Here is a 7,976-nt window from a genome sequence, read left to right as displayed (position 1 = left end):
CGAGCGAGAAGAGGAAGGAAAGGCTTACAAAGTTCAGCGCCCAGTGTATTATCTATCTGAAGTTTTGACTCCATCGAAGTAGCGATATCCACATTATCAGAAGCTTGTGTATGGAATCTACATGACCATGAAGAAGGTTGCACACTATTTCTCTGATCACTCCATTACAGTCGTCAGTGATGCACCATTATCTGAAATTCTGAACAACAGAGATGCAACTAGTCGAGCGGCAAAATGGGCGATTGAATCCTTCCATTGGATATCAAGTTTGTGGCAAAGAAAGCTATCAAGTCCCAAGAAATCACAGATTTCCTTGCCGAGTGGATTGAGCAGCAACTGCTGACTCAAGTTCACTCGGAGCATTGGACCATGTTCTTCGATGGCTCCAAGATGCTGAATGGTTTAGGTGCTGGGGTAGTATTGGTATCTCCCCGTGGAGACAAGCTTAGCTATGTTCTCCAGATTCATTTTGATTCCTCCAACAATGAGGTTGAATATGAAGCACTTTTATACGGCTTGCGTATGGCCATTTCACTCGGCGTTCGTTGCCTTATGGTCTACGACGACTCGGATTTGGTAGTTAATCAAGTGATGAAAGAGTGGGATGTCAGGAGCCCAGCCATGCAGTACAAGAAATATGTCAACTAGTGACCTTCTGTCAGTGACCCTGGAAGAATTGGTCATAGATCTATGACCATTTGAGACCAATTGGTCAAAATCTGTTCGGGGGGGGCTCCAAACCCTAAACCATTGCGACCATTTTGGTCAGAAAGGTCGTAATTTCCTTACACGAAATGGTCACAAAGCAAAGAGCGCTAGTCCGCTGCCTTATTTCTAGTTGTTAGCGACCAATATAGATGGTCATAGCCTTGTAGATTGTGGTGGTTGTGATGACTAGGCGCCATCTCATCAGTTTTGCCTATGTGTCATGTCCATGTGTCAATTTTTGCCCTAGGTTGTGAAGCAACCTATATTTCTATTATTCCAAAAATTCCCAAAAAATTCTCATAAATTGTTTGGATCATGTCTTCATCAAATATGTCAAAAACCTTCCTTGCCTAGTTCAAAAATAACTCAACAATATTCATTTTCCTATCATGTTCAAAGCAGCACTTTGTGAAGGAAGTACCACTTTGGCATGTCCAAATGGTATCCATTTTCTACAGTGCTTTCCTATGCCAAAATAACCATCCTCCACCAAATGCCAGCTCAATCCATTCATTATTTTGAGCCCAGCTTCAACATTCGTATTTACGTCCAGTGTAGTACTTTGCAAAGCAAGTACCACCTAGGCTCCTCCTTTTGAGGTGAAAATTTGTGAAGACGGTCTTCTTACTAACTGATCATCCTCAGCCAAAACTCACGCCCATTAGCCATGTGCATTTCCCATACCGCAAATCAAACACTTGGTTGCTTATTCATGTTTGAGCATCAATCGGTCTCCTCGTGAGAATCTTATGTTGTGATTTTCTTCCTAGCACCTACCTGGGGAGTGCCAACCCACTAGACATGCCTAGGCCGCCTAGAACACATGGCAACGCCACGGTCACGCGGTGACCATGCGGCAGGCATGCGAGCTTACGCGCTCTAGAGTTGGGGCCCTCGGCCACCATCCAAACCTCGACATATTGCCATGAAACCATGTATTTCTGATTAAATAGATAATTATTTACCTAGAAATGATTTTTGGAAAAAATAGAGAGCAAACTATGAGGCAGTTGCAGTTCAAATTTGACCCGCTTCCAACTGAATCGACTGGAATTTGTCTTTTTCACCAAAGGAGGATCAAAAATTTTGACACCCAACCATTTTGCCAATTGTGCATTAAATATGTCCTAGTATTTTATAAAATTGATTAGGTCCAATTTTGCAACAAATATATGGTAGGTCCTTCACAAAAAAAACTCAATTCGGGCACTTGGAAAATGGAAAATGAATTTTCCGTGCAAAGAAAATGAAAACTCCCTTAGGCAACATTGTTTGGAATTCCAAGATGCACCCTTTTGCACAATATTAGATCATTTGAACAAACTATGACATGAATGTGGCCATAAGATTGATCATTTGGCTTGAAAGCCATGAATCTTCACACTTGATAGCTCATTTCTGAGAACACTTTTTTAAAATAATTACCGTATTACAAGTTTGTTATTTTTCCTTGAAACTTGGTCACATATAATGACACAATGGGAAGGTTTTCCAATTTTTTGGTTTTTTTGAATTTTTTATGCCCGTTTCAAAATGCGGTCAAAACGGCGGGCTTGACCGTTCCTATCTAGTGGTTGAATCTTGGATTTTTTTGTTGTTTCTCTGATTAAATAGATACTTATGTACCTGGAAATGATTTTTCGAAAAAATAAATAGCAAACTATAAGGTAGCTGCAGTTCAAATTTGACCCACTTCCAGCGGAATCAGCGGAAATTTGTCTTTTTCACGAGAGGTGGATCAAAACTTTTTACACCCAACCATTTTGTTAATTGTGCATTAAATATGTCCTAGTATTTTAGAAAATTGATTTGGTCCAATTTTGCAACAATTATTTGGGTGGTCCTTCACAAAAAAAACCTCCCTTTGGGCACTCGAAAAATGGAAAATGGTTTTTTCGTCCAAAGAAAATGAAAACTTCCTTAGGCAACATTGTTTGGCATTCCAATATGCACCCTTGTGCACAATATGAGATCATTTGAACAAACTATGCCATGAATGTGGCCATAAGATTGATCATTTGGGTTGAAAGCCATGAATCTTCACGCATGATAGCTCGTTTTTAGAACACTTTTTAAAAATAATTATCGTATTACAAGTTTATTATTTTTCCTGGTAACTTTGCCACATATAATGACACTATGCGAAGGTTTTCCAATTTTTTGATTTTTTTTTAATCTTTCATGCCCGTTTCAAAATGCGATCAAAACGGCGGCCATGACCGTTCCTAGCTAGTGGTTGAATTTTGGAAAAAAAATTGGTGTTTATATGATTAAATAGATACTTATGTACCTAGAAATGATTTTTGGAAAAAATAAATAGCAAACTATAAGGTAGCTGCAGTTCAAATTTGACCCACTTCCAACTGAATCGGCGAAAATTTGTCTTTTTCACGAGAGGTGGATGAAAACTTTTTACACCCAACCATTTGGTCAATTGTGCATTAAATATGGCCTAGTATTTTAGAAAAATGATTTGGTCCAATTTTGCAACATACATTTGGCAGGTCCTTCACAAAAAAGCCTCTTTTCGGGCACTCGAAAAATGAAAAATGAATTTTCCGTGCAAAGAAAATGAAAACATTCTTAGGTAACATTGTTTGCCATTCCAAGATGCACCATTGTGCACAATATAAGATCATTTCTTTGAATTTTTCATGTGAAAAAGTAGAAGAAAAACAAAAGAATGTCGAGGTAGATGCTTTTTTGAAACACAATTTGTCTTTTTGATGAGAGGTGGATCGAAAGCATTTTACATCTAAAGATTTGGTCAACTGTACATAAAATGTTGTCTTATAGTTTTGGAATGGAGTGGTGCTGTAAACATTTTTGGCACTCCGAAAATAGAAAATGACCCCCCCCCCCTAAAAACTCATTTCTCATAACAATTTTTAAAAGATATTTGTCTTATTCAAATTCCAAGTTTGTTAGTTTTCCTAAAAACTATGTCACATTTGGTGACACAATGAAAATGTTTCTTTTTGAATTTCTCATATCATAAAATTGTTTATATGATTCAACACCTTTTTTGAAAAAATATGGCTCAACACATTATTTTTAGTCGATTACAGCCAATTTAGAAGGTCATAACGTCTACTGGGTTCTGATTGGTCCATGGACATGTCACGCGGATCGTGCTCAAACACCGTCAGATGCTCTTGGATCCGACGGCAGCCCTTTCTTCCTCACCCCCTCCCCATCTTTGTCTCAAAAAAAAAGAAAAAGAAAAAAGAAAACTCCCTCACCCTCTCACCCCACGAACCCTAGCGCTCCCTCTCCCCCATCCCTCCCCTCGTCTCCCACATCACCGGCGCCACCCCGCCGATCCCATCCCTCCCGATTCAGATCCGACCCTGCCGCCCGCGCCCGCGTGCCACCAACCGCTCCTCGTCGCCTCCCGGAGGACGTCCGCCGCTCTTCCTCCGCCCGTCCCGGAGGCCTCAGTCGGCGCCCTCCGCCGCAGGGCTATCGCGCTCGTCTCGCCCTCGGCGCCGCACCTCCACCGCCATCTCCATTGGCTCCTCGCCGACGCCTCCGCCCCTTCCCCGTCCAGCGCGCCGCTCGGGAACGAGCACTGGAAGGACCTGGTGGTCGCCGTCCGGGACGGCGTGCTCATCCCGCGGCCCGAGACGGAGGCCGTCGTGGACATGGTCGCCACCATCGACTGCGAGTGGGGGTCCTGGTCCTCTCCCTCGTCGTCCTCGGCGGCAGCATCGCGGCTTGGCGCCATCGCCGTGCCCTGCATCAACGACACGAACAGCTTCACGGATCGCCATCTTCACGGTACGCACGCACACATTTCTGAAATCCACAGTCAACACTTTGGTGTACGCGCTGACTACTGAGTCATGAGCCATGCGTGTGGTTGTGCTTGTGCAGAGGTTGGTCGAAGAGGGCTAGAGTTCATGCCGTTCCTGGTGTCCCTGTTCGTGTTCCTCTTTGGCACCTCCTGGTTCATCTTCGACCTCATCCTGGTGAGATTTCCATCCAACCCTCCCCGTCCCCATGGTGCTCTTTCTAGTTAGTACTCGTCCGATAGAGTTGCAGTACCAACCGTTAGTTCTTGGTATATTAGGTGGCCAAGATTGTAGCTGATGAGATGAATAACTACCTCTTGTTGATCACACTCTGCAAATTGTTCCTGTCCCACTGGAGAAAGTTCATGCCAAATTGTAATCACTGCAACTATGCTTCTTACTTATGTTATTTTCACTTTTTGGTAACTGAGACATAGCCTTCATCGTTTGTTTAGGAGTACACATTAATTACCACTAAATGAGGTCAATATTTGTACTCCATGGGCAAATGTTGTCTACTTTGGGTTTCTCTTTCATGGAATACTGTTTACAGTGATATACGCTTTCATTGGGGTAATACAGATTGGTAATGTGAATGTCAAAACTAAATTATAAAGTCAAGGAGTTGTGACAGTACTATGAATTGGTATATATACCACTGCATCGATAAGTGCAGAACTGAAGCATTAATGGCAACTCTTCTTTTTGTGCCTGTATATATATTATTGAATCCTTCTTATTTTTGTGTACTTAATATGGAGGTTGCAGCAACTCTTCTAGAGCACTAGAGTTTTGTTTCCCTGCACTTTTGTAACATATTTAGTCCTGACTAAACTTTTGTCATGATCAGGTTGAAAATATTGGAGCTAAATTGGTCAGGTTGAAAATACTGGAGCTAAAGAGGTTGATTATTGGGTAGTTAGTCTAGTTTTATTTAGATTAAATATGTGTGAGTCAACTGTGAGATGCACAATTTTGTATTGTGATTTCTGGAACCCTGCTGTTTAGATGCAGTTTTGTTGTCCTTTTGAACGGTTGGTACCCCAGATTTGTGTTTCGTTTGCTGAAAACTATAGTTGTGTTTACTATAGAGTGTAGACTCGTGGCATGTACTCTGACAAAATATTTGAAGGGTTAAATAATGCTGAAATGCCCTGCTGCAGTGTAGCTCTACTGATGATGCAGATTGACAGATCTTTTATGCTTGTGTTCGATTTGATGCCATGTCGACTTGCTTGCTTAATCATGAAGTAAATTGCTCGGTGCAGTTATTTTCTCTTAAGATTTTTGCAGTGTATGTCATCTAAATAAAACTGCAGGCAGTGATCTTCTTGTATGAGTATATATGTATGCATTGCATGTTGTTTTTGTGAAAATATGATGATTACTTCCTAGGTACTGCATATTTTTGTTTAGCTTGAGGTTTTGTATGCACTAGTATTACTCTGTTTAGCTTGAGGTTTGAAGCTCTAGTATGCTTAGAGTGATCGGTTTCATTAGTCTCTTAATTGACAAGTTAACTGGACTATTTTACTATATTTCCGTCATACTCCTTTCATTTATTTAGTGACTGCAGACTGGGAAAATGCCATGTGTACCTTAATCCTTGTGGTTCTCATTTGTTCCTGGTTTGGTGAGCTTGCCCTGAGGTCTGTGGCTGCATGCAGGGACCAAGCCCATGGTGGTGAGGGACTACTACGACGTGCTCGGCGTGAAGAAGGACGTCGGCCAGGTGAGACCAAGAAGGCGTATTACGCGGTATGGCTCGCTACAATTGGGTCTGGCACTTATATTGTAATCTTTGGCTTGTTTAAGAGTGAACTTGAAGGCTACTTGTGGGTAGTAATTTTACTTGGTAGATGCTCGAGGCCAAAAACACACACATTATGTACTAAATGTGGTCGCGTAAGTCAGGAGTCATACATTGTTAAAATGGAGGCTTGGGAAGAACTATTTTCTTTGTAGTAATAAGTCAGGAGTTGTTTGTTGCTTCAGTAGGGTGTCGTACATTATAATCATCAGCTCATGTCATCTGGGATCAAACATAGCTTTGAATTTACAACAGTAAAGATTTATGTGAGAAGTACAAACCATGTTCAATTTTAACTAGTACAAAAATTATGCCCCTTCTATAGTGATACATTATGTACTACATTGTTGCTTTTGTTTGCTTGCTTGATTACCTCTCTAAGGCGGCTTCGTTTTGTTCTTCTTCTTCATGTGCTACTTGCAGCATAAAGGGGATCTTCGACCGCTACCAGCAGGCCACCTGGACCAGCATGTGGACCGAGCAGTATGAGGTTGGCTGCTGCTTCTCTATCTTGCCTCCATCCATCTTTTTCTTTAGCTGTATCACTTTCTCCTTTCTTTGATGTGGCTGGTTTGCTTCGGTTTGATATCATCAAGATCTGACTAGTTTGTACTTAGTCACTAGTGATGCACTGCCCTTTTTCCTTGTGATGCTCAAGTACTGAAGAAACTTGGGTAATATGCGCTGGTCTTTTGCTTATCCTCTTGTGAGTTTGGCAAGTGATTGTTTGGGGAGTAGATGTAGTGTGTGCTTATGATCTTCTGATATTTGTAGGAGTAGTTCATTCTTGGGACATGTTTTAAATCAATAATGTTCCTCATTGTGTTAAATCGAGCCTTGCAGAGTACAATATACATACTAGACTGTTTCTGAACGTGTTAAATCAACAATGTGTATGTGTTACTGTATCCTAGTAATTCTGTTGTGTCAATGTATCCCAGTAAAGCAAGATGCTTGTTATACTCATGTTCCTGATGATATCAGTGTACACTCAATTTGGTTATTTCTTCTAGTTCTGCTACTAGTTGCTGTGTACTCCTAGTGTTGTAGTTGTTGTGTAGTAATACAGAAATATTAATGCTCAAATATGATGATCTGGCCTGCAGCGCACCTACAGTTTTCATTTCTATGATCAATTTAGAGAGTTGCACATGTCAGTATATTGTATACTAAAAAAATCCTAGCTAGTGAGAACATTTTAGTCACTCCATGAATGCATACTGGTTAGTGTTAGTCATACTATTTATGTACATCTCATTTGCTGTCAATTCTTGCTTATAAGTTATTGGATCCCTCATTGGCTACTGTTTGATGTTCTGTACACATTCTTATTCTTATATGCTCATTCTTGTTTTTTGCACAGGTGAAGTGTGAATCCAAGTTCGAAGTTGTGAAGCATATCAACAAAGACTAGCATATTATGTGTTGTAAATGTAGGCAGTAGTAGGCTTATCTGGGTTGTAGTATACTGTAACGTTTGTAATAGACTAATGCCGTGTTGTTTTGGACAAATTTCATTTGCTATTTGGATTGTTTGAAATAATGATTCTGTATGTGATTTGAATACCCGTCAAATGGAAACCTGACAAGGGGGTCCAAGTTATAATGGTTGTTTGACAGGTTTTGAAATTTTTGATGTGTGGGAGCAATTTTGTGATAAGCAT

General features: G+C 40.8%; 1 pseudogene; it reads left to right on the top strand.

Moving 5' to 3' along the window:
• Positions 1-1,531: 1,531 nt before the first annotated feature.
• On the top strand, positions 1,532-7,726 carry LOC119320850 (annotated as a pseudogene).
• Positions 7,727-7,976: the final 250 nt, after the last annotated feature.

Source organism: Triticum dicoccoides, chromosome 6B (genome assembly GCF_002162155.2).
Source record: "Triticum dicoccoides isolate Atlit2015 ecotype Zavitan chromosome 6B, WEW_v2.0, whole genome shotgun sequence".
NCBI classification, from domain to species: Eukaryota; Viridiplantae; Streptophyta; class Magnoliopsida; order Poales; family Poaceae; genus Triticum; species Triticum dicoccoides.
The sequence above is the reverse complement of the archived record's forward strand: the minus strand, read 5'-3'. Positions and strand labels throughout refer to the sequence as shown.